The sequence below is a fragment of the Tenrec ecaudatus genome, chromosome 17, assembly GCF_050624435.1.
Source record: "Tenrec ecaudatus isolate mTenEca1 chromosome 17, mTenEca1.hap1, whole genome shotgun sequence".
Classification (NCBI taxonomy): domain Eukaryota; kingdom Metazoa; phylum Chordata; class Mammalia; order Afrosoricida; family Tenrecidae; genus Tenrec; species Tenrec ecaudatus.
In genome coordinates, this window is record NC_134546.1 from 33823063 (window position 1) to 33850102 (window position 27040).

Consider the following 27040-nt stretch of genomic DNA (forward strand, 5'->3'; position numbering starts at 1 on the left):
AAGCAATGCAAAGCATCCACTTTCTCTGCTACCTACCAAATGGAAAGCTGTTCTTCTCTTTGTAAGTGGGGTTGTAAGTGGGGCGGGAAAGGGCTGGAAATCTCTGAAGCCTTGTGGCCTTGGTGGGGTCAGGCAGTGAGTCTCACAAGCAGAGCAAAATGGAAGACTTGTGAGAATCTGAGGAGGGGACTGAGCGAGACATCGTTCCAGAGGTGTCATGTGGTCAGGTGACTCTGCATCCAGGCTTCAGAGTCCCATCTATCCGAGTTCGAAGGCTGTCAATGCTGGCCATGAGCACATTATCAGCCAGCAACTTGCTGAGCCTCCCTGAGCCTCAGATTCCTTAGTTTAAAAGCAAGGCTGCTAGTCGTCCACACGTGGAGAAGGAGGAGTTGAGTGATAGGCTAAGGGTTTAGCTTAGTTCTCTTCGTTGTTTTCAGTTGCCATCCAATGGCTCCAGCTCATGGTAACTCCGAGCATACAGAGTTGAACTGCTCCATCGAGTAGGGTGACTAAATTTTAACATTGGTAAAGCAGGACACCATTGATAAAACTCATATCCTGGTGAAATAGCCACGTGGCAGCCGAAAACCGTCTACCCTAGCTTGTCGTGCATTCTTTCCAAAAATTGGGACTTTTTTAAAAACACTGCGGGACGGGAAACAACTTGTTAAAAATCAGGATTGTCCCGCCAGAAGTGGGACATCTGGTCACCTTACCATCGAGGTTTCAAGGCTATGACCCATTGGGAATAGATCATCAGGCCTGGGCCCAAGGCTCCTTTGGGTGGGTGTAAACCACCAACCTTTTGGTTAATAATCAAGCCCTCAGTATTTTGCACCACCCAAGGCTTTTGCGGTTAGTGGCTGGAAGAATGTTGTCCCTGTTGCTAACTTCCCATCACCGCACCATGATCCAGAGGCCCAGACTCGATGACGAAAGTTCCTGGGAGCTGGGACTCTGCTGGGTGCCCTCCCCCTGTCGCCAAGCCCCCAGAGTGGTGTGCAGGTCCCACTGTGGCTTGTCATTCTTACCCCAGAGCTCTGACAGGGCAGTTCCTTCGCGACCTCCACGGCTTCTTCTGAGGATCCTGCCGGGCCCAGTGTCCTCCCAGAATTCTAAGGTGCTGAGGTACGTGACAATCAGACCTACCCAGGTTCACACCCCAGCCCCGCACCATGTGCTCACACGTGAGCATGGCAAACCTACTTTTCTCCAGGTTGTTTGAGTTAAGATAAATTTACTGCCACCACCTTGCGGGCTGATTCTGAATAACCAGCCAGGTATTCCCAGCACTCAGCACAGCGCCTGACCCTAGGTAAGCGGGTTGACAAATAAAAACTATCTGGATGCCTACCCTTGAGAGAGTCTCTGTTGAATTCTCCCTTGGGTTCAAAGAAAGACTAAACCAGAATCAAGTTCAAATCTTGACCCTTAACCATAGTCTCTTACGTGGAACCTAAATCTTTCAATTCCCTTAGTCTCCAAGAGGGACACAGTGGTAGAACTATGTCTTCCACGCAGGAGATTCCAGTTTGGCTCATGCCCAGCCACCGCCTGTCTGTCCGGGGTGGTTTGTGTGCAACTGTGGAACCTTCCGACTAGGAAGCTCGTCTTATTCAGCCACTTTCAAAAATCAGCCCATGGGTTACGTTGTGATCAGTTTATGGATGACATGAGTCCCGTCCACGACTGGCTGGAGGACAGCACAGGACCAGGTAGTGTTGGGTTCCACCATGCATGGGGCCATCATGAGGAGCGGAGAGCCAATTCAACTGCAGGTAAAAACAGCAAACTTCAAAGGCCTCAAGCGCATGCCCTACTAACACAAGGTCTTGTCTGTCTCCCAATGTCTTCTCTCACACCCTCTACTGACTATGACTGCACTGGGACACGCAAACACGCCCCAGCCTTTCAGGCACGGATCCCAACTCTAGGCAGTGATAAAGTCATTTGCTTGGGCCCTTGGCAAACAAATGATCGCAAATAGGCACCGGAGACTAACCAAGCCCCTTAATTCGCTTCACCAAGAGTCCCAGCTCGGATCAGCCAAGCCCATCTCAGAGGAGGTCACAGGAAGGCTAGGTGATTGATCCACGTAAGCAGCTGCAGGCCGAGAGAGAGCCAGGGCTCCCAGCGCAGTGTTCCTTCTCCGCCCCATGCAGCACAAGCTTTCTCCTCGACGCTGATGCTGTAGGTCTAGTGGGGCGGTTGGGACTTTTTCCATCATCATTTCTTGCCCAAAAGAAATGTGCTTGCTAAAAACCTCCATCTAAGCAGCTCATGACTGCATCTTAGATGACTGAGTTAAACCGAGGCATTGTAGAAGCGATTTGGCAGGGCTGTGTTGCTTCTGTTTCTATCTCTGAATGCCAGATGCCGGCTGTTGTCTGTCCATCCACAAGCTGTCTGGGACTGGGGACGAATTCTCTAACAGTGTTCCCTGGGAAACATCCCAGAGCCAGCAGTGTGTCTGCAAGCAAAGAGAAGCCCTTTGCCTGCCAGGTACTAACACGCTCAGCCTTGGCGGTGCGCCGGCCAAGCACTCAGCTGTTCATTAAGAAGTTCGCAGTTCGACCCTCGCACTAGTCGCTCTGTGGAAGAGGAGGCCTGGCACTCACCTCCCAGAAAGATTAAAGCCTGGGAGACACTCCGAGGTCATTCTGCTCGGGAAGGTCGCTATGGGTCGGGCTGCACCCCACAGCACATAACTACAACAAGTCATGTTAAAGACTTAGAACTCAGCTTTGGGGACAATGTATATTTGGTAACTACTGAGGTTCCGAACAAAAAGGAACTTGTCAGCCAACAATCCATGGCCTAGGGTTCCAAACGGAGTGTGTTCCTCACGGCAGCCACCTGCCCAGTAAAAATTTAAAATTTAATCATCCAAGCGTTATTTGTAGCTGGACGCTGGATATGTTCCAGGGCAAGACGTTGTTGACAAACATTTCACCGGAAATGTCATTATCCACATGTGAAATCACTTTAGGGGTGCTGAGGGCACACCGGGGCTAAACAAGCGCCTGCTAAGTGAAAGGTCAGTGATTTGAAACCACCAGCTGCGACACGCAGGCAAGGCGTGGCAATCTGCTTCCACAACGATGACCCCACTCCCCGCTGTCAGCAAAGCAACCCAGGCTCATGACAACCCTGTGTGGGGTTTTCCAGACTGTAAAGCACGGAGCCTCATCGTTCTCCCGTAGAGCGGCTGGTGGGTTTGAACTGCCAACCTTGCAATTCACAACCCAGTGCCTATCCCACAACACCACCAGAGCATCTTTCCATAAACATTACAAGGACATTGGAAATTCTCTGGGGGATGTTTTACTCTAACCAATCAGGGGACTGGCTATGAATTGAAATCCACTTGACAGCAACTAGTCTTAAAAATGTCTTGCGGGGGGGGGGGGGAGCGGGGGTGGGGAGGGGGAAAGAAAAGAGGACCTGATGCAAAGGGCTTAAGTGGAGAGCAAATGCTTCGAAAATGTTTAGGGCAAAGAATGTACAGATGTGCTTTATACAATTGATGTATGTATGGATTGTGATAAGAGTTGTATGAGTCCCCAATAAAATGTTTTAAAAATGTCTTGCAACATATTTCCATCTCCCCAGAATAACCTAAGATAAACCAGTGCAAAGAAGCTCATGTCCTTTGACCACCTTTTCGAGGGGTTAGCCTGGAGTTGAAAATGCGAGTCACCCTTCTGGAGCCTCTAACAGCGCCCACCACCAGGTGGTCAAGGAAACAAACGTACCATCGCTCTAAGTTGCCCCAAATCCTTCACTTCTGTCAAGACTCCTTGGGCCTGCTGCTTCACACAGCCCCCTTTGATAGGTACCAACATCCACCAAGGAGCATTCCCTGACCACGTGGAAAACAGTCAAGCTACACCAAACCATACAGAAGCTCATTACTAAAACGGAACCCTCTGGATGGACTGGATTGGATCCAAAGACACAGACAGATCCAGCATGTGGTTTACTTTTAGGGATTGTATGCTCTTGTCCCATTCCTCCACTCTACTCTGCATGCCTTCTCTTACCAGAGCTTCATCGTGTTCAATTAAATCCAGCAGAAGCCTTCTTCGGTGAAAGTGCAGACAGTGGAGACTGAGCCTCCACTGCCATTTCACCTCCAGTACAACCATCCCTTCTTCCTGCAAGCACTTTGTGATGAAGGGCAGGTGGCTCATCCTTGGACATCTGGGATGAACCCCGTTTGGCTGTGGTGTAATTTTTTAAAATATATTTTGTTGGACTCTATTGGTTAGAATTTGGTTGGAACTTTTTCACCTATATTCATAAGGATATTAGTCTATAATCCTCTATCCTGATAATGTCTTTGCCTGGTTTAGTATCTGGATTATACTGACTTCATAAAGTAAATTCAGGCATTTGCTGTCCTTTTCTATATTCTGGATTAAGTAGAGTTTGTGTCAGCTTTTTTCTGAATGTTGGGTAGAATCCCCTAGTGAAGTCATCTAGCCTTGGGGCTTTTGTTGTTGCTGTTGTTAAGAGTTTTTTAATGAGAAGATTAATTTCTTCTTCTGTTGTGGATTTGTTCAGTTTTTTAACATCAATCTTTATTAGCTTAGGTAGCTACTATGTTTCTATGAATTTGTTCATTTTTTCTAGGTTTCCAGATTTGTTGATGTTTAGTCAGTTCTTCATGGTATTATTATTATTATAGCTTTTTTTAATTCATATGATTCTGTTGTGATACACCCATTTCGTTTCTTATTCATGATATTTGCATATTCTCCTTTCTTTTGTGGTTTGCCAGTAACTTGTCAATTTTGTTAATCCATTCAAAACACTAATTTTTTATCTTGTTGATGCTTTCCGTTGTTTTTCTGTTTTTTTATTCATTTCTTCCTGTTATAGCTTTATTATTTATTTTCTTTCAGTGGCTGGAGGTTTATTTTGTTGCCCTTGTCCTAATTGTTGAAGATGTTGGGTTAATGTGTTGGTTTGAGGACCTTCTTTTTCGATGTGTGTATTTACTGCTATAAATTCTCCTCTGACAATTGCCTTAGTTGTGCCCAAAGATTTGGGAGTGTTGTATTTTCATTCCCATTTATTTCAAGGCAATTTTAAACTTAGTTCCTTATTTCTTCAATTACTTAGCAACTTTGAGGCAGAGTTTTGTTCAACTTCCACGGGATTTGTTTTTTCCCTTGTTCTTCCAGTTATTGATGATCAATTTTACAACATTGTGATGTGCTAGGATAGTTTATAATATCTTGATTTTCTTTGATTTATTAAGGCTTGCTGGGAGGCCTATTAAATGTCCTATTCTGGAGAAGGTTCCATGTTTACTGGAAAATATGTATATTGTGCTGTTATTGAGTGGAGTCTATAGATGTCTAAGAGGCCAAGCTGATTGCTTGTGTGATTTCATTCTTCTGGGTCTTTGTTAGTGTCATTGTCCTTCCTCGAAAAGTGAGTGCTGAAGGCTCATATTATTATTCCAGTGTTGCCTATTTCTCTCTTCCAATCCATGAGTTGGACTAATGTACTGTGAAGTTATGTCATAGCTATGTATTATAGTTATGTCTTCTAGTTAGAGTGTTGCTTTGGTCATGATGTAATGTTCTTCTTTGTCTCTCTCAGTGGATTTTCAGTTCAAGTTTTTTTTCACCAAGGAGTAACATTGCCACTCCAACTTTTTAATTGCCATTGCCTTATTTTTCCCAAATCTTTGATTTTTTTCATCTGTTTTTGTGTCTATAATATGTTTCTTGTAAGCAGCATATTGATGGGTCCTGTTTTCTTATATATTTTGCTACACTCTGCCCCTTGACTGGTGGATTTAATCCATTTATATTCGGTGACATTAAAGGGTATAAATTGAAAAGCTTTTTAATTAAAATTAATTTTTAAAGGTATGAATTGATTTCTGTCATTTTCTCTGCTTTTTGTGTGGGTATATTGTTGGTTTATTTTATCCTCATAACTTTCTGTGTTTAGTTCATTTTGTTCGTGGGATTTCTTGTATTTTTTCTTTGCTGTTGTTTTTACTCTTTACTGATGTTTATGATTTTCCTCCTTTTTATTTTGATGAGGCTTAGTCTTCTGTGTTCCTTTTCAATGTTCTTGGGGTTTAGGGAACAAAAATAAGTTGGAAGGCAAAATCAATGTTGAAAGATGGGTAAGGTTTCACAGTGACATTTTCATAGAATAGCCTTTGCTACCCTTGAATGTGTAGGTACATTGTCATGTTGGGGGTGGGGGAATTCCTTCACCCAACTTTCCTGACCTTTCTCTCCACATTGCAGTTTCCAATTTTCTGAAAATGTCTTCCTAATATGCTCCAGTGGTCCTCCTGTGTCTTTTGAAAAAAATCTATTATGATTATCCCTTTGGAATCTTTTTTTAAAAAGCCACATAACCTATGAGCTGACTGCTCTGCCTTCAACTCAACCGGCCCGGCCGCAGATGCCTACAGAAACCAGTGCTTGGGTTGGACTTTGTTTTAAAGGAACCCTAATGAGAGTCAGGTAAGTACATTACCCAGAGAACTGGTCTACAGCCGTCCATTTATCAAATAAGCATGTTTAAACATGGAGGTGGGGGAGGGGCTCTAACAAACTCATGTGTATATGAACTTGAATCCTAGAAGCAATATTTTGGGGGCTACCCTCTATAGTGGTTGATCCAGAATCTTTACACTTTCAAACGAAAAGTTTGGTTTAATTTCTCTATACGATAAAATGCATATACATAAGCTTCGTGATAATATTATAAGCAACTTAAGGAGAGTTTCAGATCCATGCTACCCCTTCCCCTACTGCTCCAGGCTCCCCAGGTTAAGAACTAAAGGCTTACAGTTTTTTTTTTCAAATGGTGTGTGTCAAGTACACCTTTGTCCTATCTGCTATTAGGAAATGGAACTTTAATTTTTCCAAAGGTGGTTTGCAAAGATGCTGATAATTCTATATTTAGGAATAAAAGCCACCCCAATGTCATGTGGAGTTCATTTCCCAAAATAGGTGGAGCTGGAGATACTGAGAGCGCTGGTGGTATAGAGGGCTAGGCTTTGGTTGGCTAACTGCAAGGCTGGCAGTTCAAAACCACCAGCCTGCTCCTCGGGAGAGAGACTAGACTTGCTATTCCTGCCAAGTGTCTCAGAAACTCACAGGGACAGTTCCACCCTGTCCTATAGGGTCGCTATCCCAGACAGCAATGGGTTTTGAGCCAGTCACCGGGAGCTGTCCTCTGTCCTGAAAATGCTGGCACTCTGTAGCCGGGAGCTGTCCAAGGTCTTACACCTCTGACACTAGTGTTTCTTGTGTGATTCATGGACCACGTACACCAAAAGCAACTGTGTGTGCATATTAAAATGCAAAATCCTACTCTACTTCGAACTCGTTGATTCCTATGCACTATAGTGGTCTTCTAAATCTACATGTTAAAGACATTTCCCAGGAGATACGTCAGATCCTAAGATGAAGCTCCCCAATTGTCAGCTTCCCTCTTCGTTAAGTCTGGAAACCATTTAGTTCCATTTGAACTAACTGAAGACTGTAAGTGTACCTGATGTTTTAAAGAGCATATCATTAACAATCCTGATGAGTTATATTCCTGGGAAGCTATCAACCATATATCTTTCATATTACTTCTGAAGCATTTGACACAAAATACAAAAAAATCCAAGCTCATTGTGGCAGTTATGTAATCTCCTATCAACTTGAAAAGGGGTGGAGTCTAGCCTGTCAATCAGGTTGCAGCTTGATGACCTCATTTAAGGACACTATGGAGATAAATAGCTCGATGGAGGCCAAATACACACAGACTCTGCTTTGTCTCCCTGCTGACCAACCACATGGAACCAGAGCCCTGGAGCTGGAGGAGCCACATGGAGACCCACACCAGCACTTAGATGCTTCCACCACCACTAGATCCACGAGACTTTCACCCACTGGCCTGAGATTTTCCTGCATTCAGCACCGTTGCATGGCTACATGAGTCTAAAGATAAATGTATGGACTAGTGTTGAAATGTGGAGTAATGACGGACATATAGACTTGATCTGGACGGGGCTAGGATGTTTTCTTAATGTACAACTGCTCTTTGATATAAATTTCTCTCTTACACATATGGTGTCTTTGGATTTGTTTCTCTAATCTACCTAGACTAACACACTCATCAAAGAATTTCACGACAGACAAAATTTCTTGAAATTAATTTCCTTAATTTTCTAGCAGGTTCTTCTTGCTCACTCAATAAAACAAGGAGAGTGTATCAACTATCTTTCTCCTTACCCAACACTTTTTCATTTACAGTTATAGTGAAACATTACTGTCCATCTATTTTGCCCATTAACCTGGATTTTCCTCCCCATGTCCAGCTCCTGGCCATCATGTCTTTGAAGATCACAACTAAAGGAGCCGACTCTCCCGGCCTCTTGACAGACCCACCCCTGCTGTTGGAGCTATCGCTGCAGCTCTCCCTGCAAAAGAGGCAATGGAAGCAGATTTAGAGGGAACCCTTCCAAGAAAGGTCTCCAAAGAAACTGTCGAAAGGACTCGGGATGAGGTGGGGTGGGTGAAGCTGCTGCTGCTGCTGCTTCCCCCTGTGCAAGCAGCATGAAGAGGCCATGCCCTCAGCAGGAAAGGTACTGGGGCCAGTGTGAGCCTGGTGGCTGCAGTTGAAGCTGGCTGCCCCAGCCTCCTCCAACACAGTCTGGGCTGCTGAGCTTATCTTGAGCTCAGCTGTTCAGCTCCAGCTCAAACTCCAAGATAAGCAGCACATCTCTCATTTTTTTGTGTTGTTCTCCAGGGCCTTCAGGAAGGCAGCAGGTGGTTAAGGCTTCACAGAGGACACATGCAGGGAGCGTTGACATGGGCATGGGTACCAACTCCCACTGACCATCCTGACCCAGAATCTGCCAGCCTCCTGAACCCCAGGCTGTCAACTGAATACCTAGTCCAGCCACCAGGCCCCAGATCCACTCTGTGCCAGCTCAAATAACAAGGCCTTGGGGTCTAGGCTGTGTCCACCCTTCCTTACTACTTTACATAATGGTGCAGTCTCAGAAATCTAACCATGTGAATAAGAGTTGGTGTAGCTATAACTGCAACCAATATTTACTGAGTGCTCACTCATTGCCACTTGTTTAACAATATTTACTGAGTTCTCGCTTATTTAACAATGATAGGAATAAAAAGAGAACAAAAATAACATTTACTGATTGCTTACTATACTCCCAGATCTACTCAAAGTTCCTTACAGGATAATCTGATTTCATTTAATCCTAACAATAATGCAATCGTGATCCCAGAGGGGCAGGAAAGCATATGTCCTCTGTTATTTAAGATGTTGGAACTCGCTTATAGGCTGTGTTATATAAGTACATGATACTACATCTAAGTCATAAAAAAATTAAGTACATAGGTGGGGGAATGAGAGAGACCAGAAGTAGCTTTTATTGATTGCCTGCTGTGTTTGAGGGACTTTAAACATCATGATTACTTATGAATAGGTTTTATCCTCATTTTAACCGTCGTAGGGAGGTGTAATTGACATACAATAAACTGCACGCATTTAAAGTGTGCAATTGAACAAATGTATCAATATCTGCATCAATACAACCATCTCCAAAATCAAGACTATGAACATATCCAACACCTCCAAAAGATTCCTGGTGTCACAATCCTCTCTTCCACCCCTCCCCAGTTGCTTTCCCCACAAATAAGCACTGATACAATTTCTGATATTAGAGATTAATTTGAACCTTCAGGAATGTTATGTATATGGAAGCACACAGTGTACACTCCTTTTGTCAGGTGTCTTACATGAGCATGATTCTTTTGAGATTCGGCCATGTTATTAAATTGATCGACAATCCTTCCCTTTCTATCACTGAATAGTATGCCGATGATCCTCAATTTTACGGTTGAGAAAATTGAAAATAAGAAACTAGTCCAAGGTCAAGGAGCGCTGGTGGCATAGTGACATGCACTCGATGGCACTGAGTTTGAGTTTGGGTCTAAGGTCACAAGGCAAATGATTAAATCCAAATGTTAGTGTCCCCAAGGTCCCCAGTTGGTACGAAGGGTTGCCTGGGTCACACCTACCCAGTGACAATACAGAAGAAACAGACCTGGTGATCTGCTTCCATAAAAACTGCAGCCTTTGGGGCAGTTCTGTATGATGCATGGACTCTCTGAAGTCCTAAATCATCATCAACAATAACAACAAGCCAACAACAGTTATAAGTCCTCACAATTCCCACTGAGGACACTACCGTTTCCAACCGAGCTCAGTGATAAGACTACAGTGACCTCCAGAGTTCTATCCCCTAGAGCCACAGATAGCAATGGCATCTGAATGATCATTAGATCATTGACTGGGGAGGGGTTCAACTCCCCTTCCCTTCTCTCATCTCTGCCTTCAACAGTTACATCCCTAACCCTTGTTCTTCCTGTCACTAGACCATTCACCCCAGCAGACCCCCCAGAATCCTGGGCTGCCAGGATACATGGAGATCACTGGACTCGGGTCTGTGCTTTAGTTCCATCCCCTAATCTATACCAAAAACTCCCCAAGGAATTATGTGGAGCAAGTGATGGAGGTGGCCAGCTTTCTGGGAGAACAGCAAGGCAGCCAAAGGGGTATGGGGTTCTCATGAGCCACTTAGATCACTTCCCTGCTGTAGAGATTTTTGCATTGGAAACACAAAAGGAGACAATAGTGAGGAGTTGAGAAAGAAGGAAAGGTAGGCTAGCCAAGGCAAACCTTAGGCCATATGGTAATCTCAGATACCCTTGACTATGGGATTATAGAAATTTACATTTTTCTCAGTTTTTTCCCCATTAGCACATGATCTCCATGGTGTATTTTTCCTCTAACAGTTTTTTATGTATAATTCGCATACCACGTGCATCCATAGACCAGTTGTATTCAAAGAACTGTACATCCATCACTACATTCCATTCTATAACATCCTTCACCCTCCTGTATTCATTACTCATTCCCCGATTACCCTCCAGTCCCCTCCCTGAACCCCAATAAGCCATTGTACCAATTAATGTCTCTATCCATGCACCCCTTCTGTGCTTCATAAACTGGCATGCTTCTATGTTTACAACATATTTTTGAGGAGAAAATAATTTTATTACATGATTAGACTGCTTGTGATGTGTCAGACACCACAATACAATCCTGTCCTATCCCTATTTTCTAATGTGTCATGCTGAGTTTTCCAGAGAAACAAAACCAGTGACACTCATAGAGGTGTAAGAAAGAACTTTCTAAAAAAAAAAAAGAAAGAACTTTCTACCAAGAAAGAATCTTCTATCAAGAAAGCAGCCCAGCCCTGACCAGTCCACGCAAGTCCATAGATAAGGTGATAGCAGGAGCTTCCCCCCAGACTCACGCTGCTACCAGCAGAAGACGCAGAGAGGTGAAGTGGGATGCTGGAAGATGACAGGCCAGGTGGGTGCACAGTTGCATGGATCCAAGGTCAGCAGGAACGTGGCAGACACCACTGGCTCCCAGAGCCAGGAGCCCACGTGGGCCACCTGCCTCAGGGAGACGCAGGACCCAGTCAAGGAGGAAGGAGAGGGGAAGGAGGGAGTGAGCACAGTTCTCCCCAGTGTCTCTCTTACGAAAAGGGCACACTCCCATCAAGGAGCGATCATTAGGCTGGGTTCTGTTGGGAAGATTGGACTCTATCCCTCCCTTCACACAGGGACATCAAGTTAGCATAAAATCTAGCCATCACAACTACTAAGAAAATCAAGTCTCAGACAGTATAAAGGATTTCATCCGGGACCCTTGCGCAGAGAGTGATCGAGTCATCGGTGACATGTAAGTCTCTGACTCAGCTCAACTCTCTTTCCCCAGCAGCATAAGCACCCCCTATGCCACCAACCACCTCAAATGTGCTATTCCATAAGTTCTGACCTCGGAATACTGTTCAATCTGGGGTCACTGAAAGATTCTCTGATAAACTGACCCGGCATCAAAGGGTCCATGGGCATAATGTGCTTCCCCCCTTACCAATGGCGGCTCCAGAAGTCATTGGGACACGTAGGGCAGGAGGGCGTGCCTTTGCCTCACACATGAGAACGTGGTCGCTCAGTTCCAAGTGGAGTAAACTATTCCCCCTTTCAGAAGGGCCAACGGGGCCTCCGGTGTCATCTTGCCTAGGAAAGAAAAAAAAGGGAACTGGTAACCAACCGTGGCGACAATAATGATAACACCAGACAACACCACTGCCATCAAGTTGATCCTGACTTTGAGGGCTTCTGAGAGGGAACCATTACAGAAGCAGGCAGCCCAAGAGCAGCTGGGGGCTTTGAATCACCCACCTGGCAGCTAGCAGCCGAACACCGGAGCTCCTGAATAACAGAAGCCAACGCATTCATTGACTGTCATGTATCGGGTGTTTTGCCAGTGTTCTCTCGATTAGTTCCATTTATAGATGAGGAAACCAGACACAAGGCCAATAATTAAACCTTGTGGTAGGACCCAGAGCTGGAGATCTTTTGGACTCCAGAACGGTCTTTCTTTCTTCTTTTTATTATTACTAATTTTTAATCATTTTATTGGGGGCCCTGACAACTCTAGTTACAATCCATACATCAATTGTATCTGACATATTAGTACATATATCCCATCGTTCTTTTCTAGACATTTACTTTTCATTGAGCCCTTGGGATCAGCTCTTTTTCCCCCCCTCCATCCTCTCCCCACCCCCCAGCCCTCTTGGCCCCTTGAGAGATTGTAGATTGTTCATGATTTTCACATCCCACCCCAACCACTGTCTCCCTTCCCCTCTGGTATCTGTTGGAAGTCTCTTTCTTAACCCGAATAAGCGCTCTCCACCACATTGTGCCCGGCGGCACGGTGCCAGTGTTAAGATAATCTATTCACTGAAAATTCATCGTGAACTATTAATTTACTAAAAGCTCACAATAATCCTCTGATGCAGAGTATTATGTTCCCTTTGCAGAGGTCGTATTTAATAAAAAGGGAGACCGGATTGATTACAGGCCGTCTGGCCAGAGAGCCCGTGCTTTTAACTCAGCCAGCAGATGCCCATTAGAATCTAGGTCTTTAAAGGCTATCCCAGCGGAGGCCCGGGACTGAGCAGCTGCGCTGAGCAGCCGCGGTCGTGCGCTGCGATGCCCCGACGGACCACGTGAGGGCGCCGTGGTCCGGGGCTGGAGCGGCCGGCGGGAAAGCCGGAGGGACCCGCCCCCTTCCGGGCCCGCCTCCATTTCACATCAGCCAATCAGAACCTGTCTGGGCGGTGCCGCGCACGCGCTCTGGAACCGCTATTATGCTTGGAGGGAATCTTGAAATTGCCCAAGCTGGACAACGCTACAGAATGCAACAAAGTCAGAGAGAGACCCCAGGCTGTCCCCTAGTGGATATCAACCCTGGTCTAAAGCGGAGTCCCTGTGAAATTTGTTTTAAATAATGAAAAAATCATCGATGGGCCGAAGCCACCCCAGGCGAATGAAACTGGAACTGCAGGAACAAAGCCCAGGAATCTGCCTCTGGAAAAGGCTCCCAGGTGATTCAGGCGCGCGAGCAGCCTCCCGGGGTGATGCAGTGAGAAGCGCACAGCCTCTCAGTGGCGCCTCTGCAGGTAAACTGACCGGAATCGAAGCATGAGAAGACAGCCTAATCGATCCAGGGATGGGGAAAGAATTCTCCACAACTAGCCTCCACTCCAAAAAAAAGCCAAGGGTGAGCTGTTTTAGATTGAAAGGCGTAACTGCCCCACGTCATCCGTGAACCCTGATAAAATTCCAGATAGATAGATAGATAGATAGATAGATAGATAGATAGATAGATAGATAGATAGATAGATAGATAGATAGATATGAAAATATATAGACACATCCCTGATGGCACCTCTGGGTAGCACGGGACTATTAGCCACAAGGTCAGCGGCTCAAGCCCAGCAGTCCTGCAAAAGAAAGATGGTACTCCACTCTGGTAAAATCGTACAGCCTGGTAATTGGGTCACTATGAATCAAAATGCATGTGGAAGTTGGACGTTGACTATGGAAGACAGAAGAAACCTCGGTACATTTGAATTACGTATGGTGCTGGTGAAGAATCATGAAAATACCATGGATTGCCAAAAGTACAGACGGTCCTGTCTTGGAAGAACAGCCAGAATGCTCCTTAGAATCAAGGATGTGAGGCTTCATCTCACATGCTTTGGATATGTTGTCAAGAGAGATCTGTCCCTGGGGAAAGACACCATAGGTAGTAGGTAGAGGGATGTGGTGGATATATAATCATTTGTCAATTTGAGGATTAAGAATGTAGGGGTGGGATCTAGCTTGTCAATCAGATCATAGCCAATGAGGCCTCTGTGTGGGCATGGCCTCCTGAGAATTTCTGGGAAATTTGATACTTCCTCCTTGGCATGGGGAAGACTGCTCACATCCTAGGAAACATAGCAGCTGATAAGACACATGGACCCATCATGATGCAGCCCTGGGTGCTGGAAAAGCCATGCAGAGACCCCTGCCAGAGCTGAGATGTTTCCAATGCCCATGGATCCTAAGACTTTCAAACCACTGACCTGTGATCTTCTACGTTCGGTGTCATTGCATGTGTTTTGTGAATCTGAAGAGGACTTTATAGATTGGTATCGGACATATGGGCTAATATCGGACTTATGGACCTGATCTAGACTGGGCTGGGATGTTTTCTTAATGTTCAATTGCTCTTGTATGTAAATCTCTTTCTTATACACATATGTGTGTCCATGGATCTGTTTCTCTAGTCTACCTGGACTAACACAAGGGAAAACAAAGAGAAAGACCCTCTACTACAGTGGTTCTCAACCTGTTGGTCGTGACCCCTTTGGGGGTCAAATGACCCTTTCACAGGGGTCACCCGATTCATAACAGTAGCAAAATGACAGTTACGAAGTAGCAATGAAAATAATTTTTATGGCTGGGGCATCACCACAACATGAGGAACTGTATTAAAGGGTCATGGCACTAGAAAGGTTGAGAACCACTGCTCTACAAGATGGATTGACACAGTGGCTGCAACAATGGGCTCAACAGAAGAACAATTATGAGGATGACCCAGGACGGGGCAGTTTGGGTCTGTTGTACACAGGTCACAATGAGTCAGAACTAACTTTACCCACCTAACAACAACATGATTGAATGACCATGGAATATGTGGGCTGTGTGTGTGTGTGTGTGTTCTACACAAACAGAGAAATCATTTTAGGGATGTTTGCAGAAGTTGGGAACCTTGAATAATCACGTAGATCTGATGCTACTATGGACTACTTGTTCATTTTCTTTGTTGTGATGCTGTTGGGTTAGAAGATAAAGGTCTTTTTAGGAGATGCATGTGAATATTTATGAATGGAGTGTTCTGGGTTGTGAAGCTTTTTTCGAAATCGTTCTGCATAAAGGGAAAATGGAGAGGGATGGAGAAAGGGGAGGCCGCAAACTGTTGTGGTTCTTGCTGTTCGATGTCGAGTCGTAGCAGCCCTGGCTGCAACAGGAGGAAGCACTGCCCAGGCCTGCACCGTCCTCACAACTGTTGTGTCTGACGATTCATCCTGCTCACGGAGGTCTTCCTCCTTTGCATTGCCCCTCTGCTTCACGGCACAATGGTCGAAGGAGTGAAGGAGTGGGTGTACCGGAGTTCATTCTACCCATCTTTAAAACCTCTGCAGTGCTCAACATTTCAGAAATAAAACTTTCTTTTAAAAAACCTGAAAGCTGAAATGGTGGCATCGATGATCTATGAATTGTGAGATTGCTTTTGAAGTTCTTTCCCTACCCTACCCCTAACTTTTCTAAAATGTCAGCAATAAAGCCTACCATGCTTCTGCCGTGTTCTCTTGGACAGGGACTAATTCATCCTCATCTATAGACATGAAAAAGAACTACCATGTTTCCCCGAAAGTAAGACACCCCCAAAATAAGACCTACCTACAGTTTTGCTTCTTGCTAAAATATAAGACACTCCCCCGAAAATAAGACCTCCCTGAAAATAAGGCCCCCTGAAGCTACCTGAACTCTGGACAGTGGAGGCGGGTGCCACCGTATAGCTCACTGTTGGCCCCAGTGCAGCCAGAGCAGACAGAAAATGCGGGGTCTCTTTTAATAAAACAACAAATGTGTTCCGTATTCTTCTTCATGGAAAAATAAGATAGTCCCTGAAAATAAGACCTAGCGCATCGTTGGGAGCAAAATTTAATATAAGGCACTGTCTTATTTTCGGGAAAACAGGGTAGTTGGAGATGGAAACCTGCATGTCACCCCTCTGAGCCTGCAGAAGTTCTGCTACATTGGGTGACCCCACCCCTGAGACAGCACTGTCAGGCCCCCTGGATTGGCTCCGCCACAGGAGGGTGTGTGTGTGTGAGAGAGAGAGAGAGAGAGAGAGAGAGAGAGAGAGAGAGAGAGAGACGGCGGAGACACACACAGATGGCCTTCCAGCAAAGCAATGTCAGGGCCTCACCAAGTCTGGAGCCGGCCCGGCCTGGACACTGACCACAGCCGCAGCTGGCTGGCTCTGAGGTCACAGGACTCTCTCCACAGCTCCAGACTCTGCAGAAAGGTTTCTCTGCACTGGGGCTCCTTGCCCCAGGGCTGTCCCACAGCCCACAGACACAAGTGCCAGGAAGTGTCAGCAACAGAGCAGGTGTCCAGGGGAGTTGGCCTCCGCTGGTTCTCTCACCCAGCCTGTTCCTCTGGTCTCCCTGGTTCACCAAGAGCCAGGTGCGCCTGGGTGAGAGGAGGGGGTTTCAGCAGCCTACCAGCACGGTGACACACCCCTGTCCTGCCCAGGGACCAGCTCCAGGCTGGAGTTGTCAGCCACACTGATCCTGGCACTGGACGCTCAAAAGAGACACTGCGATCCTAGTGGGCTGCTGTCACCAGCAAGGAATGAAGAGGGAGCCAGGGAGGGAGTGCGGGCGAGGAGAAGCCCTCCACAGAGCCTGGTGTGTCTGCATGTGGGGCCACGAGCCTTGAATCATCTACGACTCGGGCTTCCCCCAGTTTAAAGAAGGGAGAGCCCTTCTCTTCGCCGGTAGAAGAACATCCTTCCAGCTTGTCCTCCAAGTGGCTTACAAAAGTATCTTGCCTGGACCGAAGAGCCAGGAGTTCAGCGCAGGCAATCTGACACCTAAGCCTGAGCATGTAATGACTATGTTAAGCTACCTTCCACCCAGACGTTATAAAAAGAAATTCCACTTCTTGGTGGGGGGGAACCCTACTTCCTTCCTCCTGTTGCGCAAGCCTCTAGTAGACTCAATGAAAAGCTCTACACAGCAGCTAATTTCCTCCGAGCCTAGCCTCTGGCAGGTGAGCTGCCAAAGTCCACCTCACCACTACCACCCCCACCACCCCTGGGAGGATTGTCCACTTCGGAGAGGCGGGTGTCTATTATCAAGGGTCATGTCCCTAAGGTGCCCGCACCATGAGCCCAGGGCCTGCTTTGTGACAGAGACCTTATTCTAGTCAGCAGGGTGGCACCACCCCAAGTCCCCAGCCACCAGCCCTCCTGCCTGCTCTTTAGAGCCCCTCTCCCAGTGCTGACATCCTGGGGTCCCTAGAGCCAAGGGCTCTCAGACGTTAATGCAGAGCAGCAGGGGACATGGGGGGTAAGGGGGTCTGGCAGTTGGTTGGAGCACAAGCCAGTAGGCCTGGAGGGAGAGCAGAGAATTTGCATTTGTACCTCATACCAGCGGTGCTGATGGTGCAGGTTGGGGAGCACAATCAGCATCTGAGGGAGTTAGTTTATTGTGCCAACCTGGCCGATAAACACAGGTGGGGTTAATTGAAGGGCAGAGGGATAAATGGCTCAGTGAGCCTCTCCTTTCCAGTTCTAGGGTCTCTGGCTTTGTGATGGTCTGACCAGGGTGCAGCTGCCTTAGCCAGTTCCCTGCTTCAGTTGGCAAGACTCACTTCCTACAAGACATCTCCGAGGAGAAGCCACATGGGACCTACCCCGGTGAAGCCCTTGGTGCTAGAGCAGCCGTGTGGAGACCCCTACAAAAGCTGAGATGCTTACATGTTCACTGATTCAGCTTTCTTCCTGCAGTTGGTGTCATAGTGTATGTTTTGTGAGATGGAGGAGGACTTTGTGGATTGGTGTAGGACATATGGGTTAATGTTGGACTTGTGGGCTTGGGCAGCACTGGGCTGGGATGTTTTCTTGGTGTGCACTTGCCCTTTATATAAAACTCTCTTATGCATGAGCTTCTGTGGATTTGTTTCTCTGACGCACCCAGACTGACACAGCATCGTTGCTAGAGGACTTGAGGAGACATCGAGGGCCAGCCACTCCTAACTTACACTTTCAGGTGTGATTTGGCCTCCACCCCATATGAGATCTGACACCAGGGCCAGAGGACAGGCTGCTCCCGGCGCCAGGTGGTAGAAAGTTGTGAATTCACCGCCGTCAAAAACCAAGGAAAACTCCTCACTGCCATGAGTCCACGCTGACTCAGAGCAACCCTGTAAGACAGGCTGGGACTGGCCCTGTGAGTCTCCAAAAGTGTAGCTGGTTCTCGGGGTGGAAAGCCCTGCCTTTCTCCTACGGAGCCGCTAGTATTTTCGAACCGTGGACCTTACATGACCGCTACATCTCAGTCAAAGAGAGTCTGATGAGAATACTTCTTTTCCATTGAAAAGCTTGGTAGCGCAGTCTATCAACAGCAGGGGTCAGCAGATACTTGTGTAAAGAAACGTCCTCAAGAAAGAAAGAGAGAGAATTTGACTGACTGTAGAGCCTTTTACTGAGGGTTCTGACACCCCAGAAAACAGAGGCCCAGAGTATAATCATTTAAATTTGTTCCATTTGGTTAGTGCCTCCCAGATGTCAAAACTTCCCATGTAGACAGCATATTTGCCAAACAAACAACAAAAACCATTGTCATCCCATCAAAACTGCCTCATAACGACATAACTCCACTATCGGACAGAGTAGAACTGCCCCCACGGGTTTCCAACCTGTGTCTTTACAGAAACAGACTGCCTCTGAGAGTGATTAGGGCAAAGAATGTACGGATGTGCTTTATACAATTGATGTATGTATATGTATGGATTGTGATAAGAGTTGTATGAGCCCCTAATAATATATTTTAAAAAAAAAGAAAGAAAGAAAGAAACAGACAGTCTCGCCGTGCTTCCATGCAGCAGCTGCAGGATTCAAACCACTGGCCTTGCGTTCTTGGCTAAGCACTTAACCATGACAAAGCCAGGGCTCCTGTGAATGATGCCAAGGAAGACCTAATTAGGAGAGTCATACTGTTCAGCAATGAGAAGACTCAGCATTCTAATGATATTAATTCTCCCCAAGTTGATCTAAGATTTCATGTAAACCCAATCAAAAGCCCTGTCCATGAGCTATAAAGAATTCTGAAAACTTAGCAATAAAAGGATACTTATGTTTAAAATGGGCAGATCACTTGAAAAGACATTTCCATGCATAGCTAATAAGCACATGAAGTTACCCTTAAGATATTAAGGATTAGTCAACAAGTAAGGACATATTGAAACCAAATAGATAAATGATTAAAATTAAGCAGGAATAAGCTGATTATTCCAAGTGCTGATGAGGACATAGAGCCCGTGGAATTCACCCACATTTGGGTAAGAATGCAAAACAGTACCATCACTTTGGACAACAGTTTAGCAGCTACTTAATGTTAAAATATATATTTACCATATACATCAGCAATCCCGCTCCTTGATATCTAGCCAAGAAAAAAAAAAACACGATAACTTGTGTTCACATTCGCCAAGAGAAAAAAAGAACAACCAAACCGATACCCAAGTCGTGATGGAGGTGGTAGTGTCCTGAACCAGAAACACTATAAGTTTCCTCCCCTAGTGAATGGGTGCGCGACTCTGCCAGTGAATGCAGCTGGGGTGAGATGCCATCAGCTCCGTTCTGCCTCGTGGCGGCCTTATGCATAACAGAATGACAAACACCCCTGCCTGGCACCTTCCTCACTATTTTGTTCTGTTTTTTGCAGAGTAATATTCAATTGTATCTCTATTGTATTTTCTAAAACACAATTAAAAACATCTTTGAATATTATTTGCAAAACAAAGGTTTTTTTAAACACCCAATAAGCCATACTACTGATACCCACTACTGCATGAATAAATCTTCAATGGTTTATGAATAAATGAATGAAGCTAGACGTCAAAGGTACCTATTGTATGATTTCTAAAGTGTTCTGAAAAGAGCTAAACCATAGGGATTCACAACAGATCAATAGTTGCCAAAGGGGGGTGGGGGGCTAGAAATCTACTAAGGTGCAGCACAAATGAATTGTGGGTGGTTGATTTTTTTTTCCTTTGGTAGTTTGACTGTGATGGTGATTCACTGGCCATGTGTTTGACAAAACCATCAGACTGCTAACCAAAAACAATTCATTTTACTGCACATAAAATTTTAAAATAATGATGCTAGTATTCATTGTTTTTTAAGATGCAAAAACATCTCTATAGATGGTATGACTGCACATTGAAAATACAAACAAGCTGTGGACACATTACTAGAATTAAAAGGTACATTTTAAGAACTTAATTTCATAAAGAGAAATAAATCACTGCATTTTTCAGTGTCTCTCAAAGTAGCAGCTAACATGGAATTCAATGCTATAAACAGATGTTTCATTTTCTTTGAAGATGAAGTTTAATAGTGTGTTTTTTAATAGTACATTTAATAAGGCTTTGGGATACAAAGTTAATATATAAGCTTAATTGTATCCCTAAATAGTGAGAAAGAATTGCAAAATAACTCTGAGACCGGAAGGAGACAATGCTCAACTCCCTTTCCTAAACATTTTGATCCAAGATTCCAAAGGAGAATACTGACCCAAAGAAGGAAAGACAGACATGAATTCTAAACCATCATGGATTCCAGACTTCCTGGAGCCAGGGAACCTGGATGAACTCCTGGTACGATTGCCCTGAGATAATCTATAAACCTTACATTCAAAGTATCCCCTGAAGTCTTCCTTTATTATTTAAAAAAAGAAAAGCTTTTAGTTACTTTTTTTTAAAGTTTATATTGCGGATTGGGTAAAAGTTTTTAAAGCACATCAGTTTTCCATTCAACAAATCATACACATTTTGTTTCATCTCATTTTGTGCAATCCCCTCATTGAGTCATCAATTAACCCACTTCATCAATTATCCCACTTCATCAATTATCCCACTTCCTGTGATTGCGATTTGCATTCCTCTCACTTGGCTAACCTTTCCGAACTTTGTCCTGGGGGTAAATAATCCCCTTTTGATCTCAAATGGTAGATTGTTCTAAGGTGTGCATACCTGTCTAGTGCCCTGGTTCTTCTTATGGGCCTGTCTAGTGCTTGGCTGAAAATGTAGCTTTGGGGGTGAGTTCATTTTCAGATCTGAAAGTGAGTAAGGACTATATTCCAGGGGCCACCAAGCTCCACCTGACCAGGAAGTCTGGACTTTGGCATGATTGTGAGTTTTGTTCTACCCTTCTCCTTTTCTTTCCAGGATCTTCTTATATGTTTGCTTCCAGAGCTGGTGGTAGTGGCAAGCAGGGCACCATCTAGTTCTCCAGGGTCATGGAGAGCGACAGTTCACGTGACCCATTGGTCCATTGGACTGATTGTTTCCATGGATCTTCAATTGTCTCCACTCATCTTTCCTTGGGACAGGAAGAGACCAGCAGTTACACCTTAGATGGCCTCTCAAGAGCTTTTAAAACTCAATTTTGCACTCGTATCTAATAGAAAAGTGTTATCATCCTTTTTTGTGCGTGAGCTTGTATTTCCATTCTACGTCTCTCATAGAATTTTACCCCAATGGAGTATTTTTATGGTTGAAAAGCTTTTCCTCGCCACCATATCATACTTTCGCAAAAACAGACAACTCGACTCTAGTTTTTAAAAATTCTTGTGATCTTAAGGCTAAGAATTAAAGATATTTTGTCTTATTTATCATTAGAAATAATGGATCAGACATTTGTATATGAAAAGTAATCCTTATATGAAAATTAATATAGTAGCATGTTAAAATTGTTATTGTAGTACATTACAATATTTATATTTCTAATTATAAGTTGTTACTTTATTATTTTTATAAAATATCATAATTGTTGTTATAGAATGTTACATTTATAATGACCATAGTGATATTATAATAATAATCACTAGTATAGTAATGTGTTAGTATATAAAAAGCCTATTTTTATTAGAAATGTATTTTTATGAGTGAGCCTTATTTTCTTCCACTTATTCCACATGTCCATTGCCACGAATATAGAATTTCCCATTCTATTCCTATTTTCATTTTATTAGAAGTGAATGCTGAGAAACTTGTCCCCACAGGGGGTAGATAAAACTGGAAGGAGTTTTGTTATTAGAATGTCATTTATTTTAGCTGCTCCTGAGTTACATGCCAAACATCACAGTGATATTCATCCAGAATCATTTAAATGATCCACAGCCGACAGCTCAAAAAAGTTCTCCTTCAATATAGTTGAGAGTAAAAGAATTAAGAAACAGCTGTCTGGAAAAAGTAATTTCTTTTTCCTTTTCCAAAAAAGTGAAGCAAATCTATTTCTTATAAGACTACTCAGATGGCGGACAACTGTGCCGTTCATGCCTTCACTTAGAACCACCTTTTTAAAGTAAAATACTGGTAATCTCAATATATTTTTGCCAATAAACTATCTTTTATTAGACAATAATTACATCTCAGCATGCTACCTGCACATATTTTCACCAATTACTTGGAAATTTAGATTTTTGGGAGTTCGTTTGACTTATATAGAAGCAGCTAAGTCAAAATCAAAGTGATGTAGAGCTATGTAATTAATCACTCCTATTTTTTGGTAGATTGTAAAGCAAGATGTTAATCAATATGCTATTTCTGATTCCTTAACTTACAATCACTCAAATAATGTGTCATTAGAATGAAAAGTAATTTATAAATCAAGGTATTGAACTTTTGTGGGCAAATAAAATCTGTATTTTTTAAATCAGAAATTATTCATTAAACACTGATAAACACATGTGGGGTTAATTGAAGGGCAGAGGGATAAATGGCTCTGTGAGCCTCACCTTTCTAGGTCTCGGGGCTCTAGCTTTGTGATAGTCACACTAGGGTGCAGCTGCCTTAGCCAGTTCCCTGCTTCAGCTTGCAAGGCTGACTTCCGGCAAGACATCCCTAAGGAGAAGCCACATGGACCTACCCCAATGCAGCCCTGGGTGCTGGAGCAGCCATGTGGAGACATCTGCCAGTGCTGAGATGATTATACATTCACTGACTCGGTTTTCTTCCTGCAGTCAGCATCATTGTGTCTGTTTTGTGAGGTGGAGGAGGACTTTGTGGATTGGTGTTGGACATGTGGGTTAGTGGGTTAATATTGTACTTGTGGGCTTGCACAGCACTGGGTTGGGAGGTTTTCTTGATAAGCAGTTAACCTTTACATAAAACTCTTCCTTATACATGCATTTCTGTGAACTCGTGTCTCTAAAGTACTCAGACTAACACAAACACCATAATAAAAAATTTCCCACACTTTGAACAAACAAACAAAAAAAAACCCCAAACGAAACACCATCAATCCAAAAATGGCCATAGAACTTTAATCTCTAATAGTAGGAACTATAAAATACTAAATATTAAGAAGGTAGAATTAGATAGGCAACCAAACCCACTGCTATCAAGCCAATTCCCACTCATAGCAGTAAGTGTAACTAATGATAGGCTTTAACTACCTTACTGAGTAACTCGCAAGACAATAACTCGGAAATAAATCACAAGTAGTTTACCCACTGTTCTTTGTCATCAAATGTATCTTAAACATTTGCTTGCTCGAAAGTAATAAGAAAGAAAAAATTAGAGCCACTAACTGCTTCTGCTTGCTCATATGTTTCTTCTCCCTGCTAAGGCCCTGCTGGCGGAGCGGTGACTCATTGGGCTGCTAACCACAAGGTCAGCAGTTCGAGACCACCAGCCACTCCACGAGAGAAAGATGAAGGGCTCTGCTCCCACCAAGAGTCACGGTCTCATAACCCCCCAGGGGCGGTTCTTTGGACTCGATGGCAGTGACTTTGGAGTTCTTGAGTGAACTCTCCTTAAAATGAGCATGAAGAATCATTCGTGTTAGATCTTTTTAAAGTAATCATTCTCATGTTTAATATTTCTCCCATGACCTCTTTGCTTTTCTCTCCTGGACTTCTCGTTCATTCATTCTGTGACTATCAGCTGGGACTGAAGATACAAGGTCACCAAAGGAACGTTGCACCCCTTCCACGTCCCCACTCTGCATCCAGGAGGGGCCTTCTTCACAAGCTCCTGGGAGAATGGCGTGAAAAGATCGTGGCATTTCCCATGACCTTTCTGACGTCCCTCAGATCAGAATTCAAAGCATCACACTCTGAACCAAGGTGCCCTTTTCCGGACCCCGTACTTTTCTTGTAACAGAAATGTACTGCAGATGCCAAGCCTGAAAGCGGCTCACGGTTCCCTGGTTAGTCATAAAATAAGGTGGCAGGAGCTGATATTCCAAATCACCAGCTCGAACCTACCAGCCGCTCCAAAGGGAAAGAGGAGGCTTTCTGCTCCCATAAAGATGTACAATCTCCCCTCACAGAGTGGTCACAGGGATGAGAAGAGCCAGTCAGGGTGCAATACAGCACCTATGAAACACACAACTTTCCTCTAGTTCTTTGGTGCTTCCTTCACCCCCACGATCATGACTTCAAGTCTACCTTGCAAATTGGATTAGACCAGATCATGCACACTGCTACAGATAAGAGCCCACAACACAGGGAATCCAGGATAGATAAGCTCCTCAGAACCAACAATGGGAGTAGAGATACCAGGAGGATTAGGGGAGGGTGGGGGAGAGAGGGGGACTCAATCACAAGGATCAATCTAGAACCCCCTCCCAGGGGGACAAATAATGGAAAAGTGGGTGAGGGGTGACAGAGGATAATGTAAGATATGAAAATAATAATCTATAACTTACCAAGGGTTCATGAGGGAGGGTTGGCGAGGGAGGGAGGGGAAAAAATGTGGAGCTGATATCAGGGGCTCAAGTGGGAAGAGAATGCTTTGAAAATGATGACAGCACATGTGCAAATGTGCTTCACACTGGAGGAATGTATAGATTGTGATAAGAGATGTAAGAGCCGCCAATAAAAGTATTTTTTAAAGATTTATCGTCTAAGAAACCTATGAGTGAAATCAACCAGATGGCAGTGGATGGGGGGCGGGGGGTCCATCCTGAGGGTAGTGCATCACATGAGATTCTGGGAGGACACAGAACAGTGCTTGCTAGTGGGAAGCATGGAAGGTGATGGGTGGGGGGGGGAGTTGTGGGCTAAGGGGGTGGCTCTATCACCCTCACTGGAGGCAATGAAAGTTGTGTGGCCGCAGGTCAATTCCAACTCATAGTGAGCCATTGGTCCCATACAGTTTCTGAGGACCCAATGGCACTGCCAGGTAAGCTATGGAGGCCAACTGCAAGGTTCATAGTTCAAACCCACCACCTACTTCCCAGGAGAAAGATGAGGCTCTCTGCTTTGGTAAAGATCTACACAGCCTCAAGAACTCCACGAGGGGCCGCTGTGAGTCAGAATGGACTAAATGGAAGTGGATCATCTTTAGAGATGCAGATGACCGAGAGTCACTGGGTGGGTTTGAACCACCAAACTCTCTGTTTACCAGTCAGGTGCTTAACCTTTGCACTGCCGGGAAGGTAAGGTTATGGAAATCGATTCCCACCTCAGGGGCCTCAAACATTTCAGAGTCCTTCTGCAAACCCCAGGTTGAAGATGTAAGACGCTGCTCAGAACACGCTCGCAGGTCCTGTTGATAGCGTTTCCGCTTGCCCATTTGGGCAACACATACACGAATGCTGGAGAAGAGCAGAGAGGAACACCCCGGCCCTGCACAGGAGAGCAGGCAGGTGCAGAGTGTTCCACAGATTGCATGGCAATTTGGCGATCAGTATGGAAGAGGGCTGCGCAGCATGATTGTTGTTTGTGTCACAAAGCTACACACGTGACAGATCTTGAATGAGCAAACGTGTTATATCTTTGAAACAATTTAAAAGATAAACAGTATTTTCAAAACCGAGAGAAGTCAGTTGATCATGCTAGCAAAGGCCCCCACATCATAGCCCCACTCTTGTACTCAGAGACACTCGGGGGCCCACTTCAAGAATGCTCACTCCAAACTCCTGGTCCTTGACCCAGCAGCCCCCTGATGGCCCAGGGCCTTCCAGACTCAACTTAGATTTGCCTCATCCATCCATCCTTCCTTCCCGCATGAAATGGTACCCCTATAGTACACATATGTGCTTTCATCATAATATTGGTAGTGATTTATTGGGGGGGGGGGTTAAAACACATATTCCCCCTTTGACGTCTCTGTCTGGGCTGGGTGATCCAGGTGGTGAATGCTTTCAGCTCTTAACCATATATTGGAGGTTCAAGTCCCCTCAGAGGCATCTTAAAAGAAAGAGCTGGCAATGGACTTCCAGAAGGTCAACTATTGGCAATCCTAGGGAACCATTCTTACCTGGCACACGTGGGTCACCATGGGTCAGCATTGATTCTCCACCTTTGGGAAATAGTGTTTTATCCCTTTCTGTATCCCAGGCTCCTAAAAAAAGAAGAGGAAGAGCTATAAATGATGGATGAATGAATGAACCCAAAATCCACTTGTTGCTTCTCTACTGATAGGTTTTGTTCAGTTTTATTTTTGTCTCAACCTTGGCCCAGGCCTGACATAAGTTAACCAAAATCTGACCACGGCTTAACCTGAGAGTAAAGCTCTTTCTAACTCTGTCAGGACGTTATTTGCCAGCCAAGATGCTGATGATTCCATCTCATAGTGATTTCCATTCAATACTGTACCTCTTTATGGGAGTAGAAATCCTCATCTTTCTCCTGAAGAGCAGCTAGTGGTTTTGAGCTGCTGGTTTTGTGCTTAGCAGATCAATGCATCTGCCACCAGGGTTCCCCAGCTACTGAGCTCAGTCCTGGAAGCATGTCCGAATCACCTAAGGAAGGTTT

The 27040-nt window shown here is 44.7% G+C and overlaps 1 long non-coding RNA gene across 2 annotated transcripts in view; it reads right to left on the reverse strand.

Annotated features, from left to right (window-relative positions):
* LOC142431111 (uncharacterized) overlaps positions 1–26628 on the reverse strand; it is an 84055-nt gene extending 57427 nt beyond the window's left edge. For both annotated transcript variants that reach the window (XR_012780681.1, XR_012780682.1), the window contains exons 1-2: positions 26544–26628; positions 12010–12155 (exon numbers count right to left, since the gene is read on the reverse strand). This is a non-coding gene — a long non-coding RNA (uncharacterized LOC142431111). The remainder of the gene's footprint in view (positions 1–12009; positions 12156–26543) is intronic.
* Between the last annotated feature and the right edge of the window lie 412 nt (positions 26629–27040).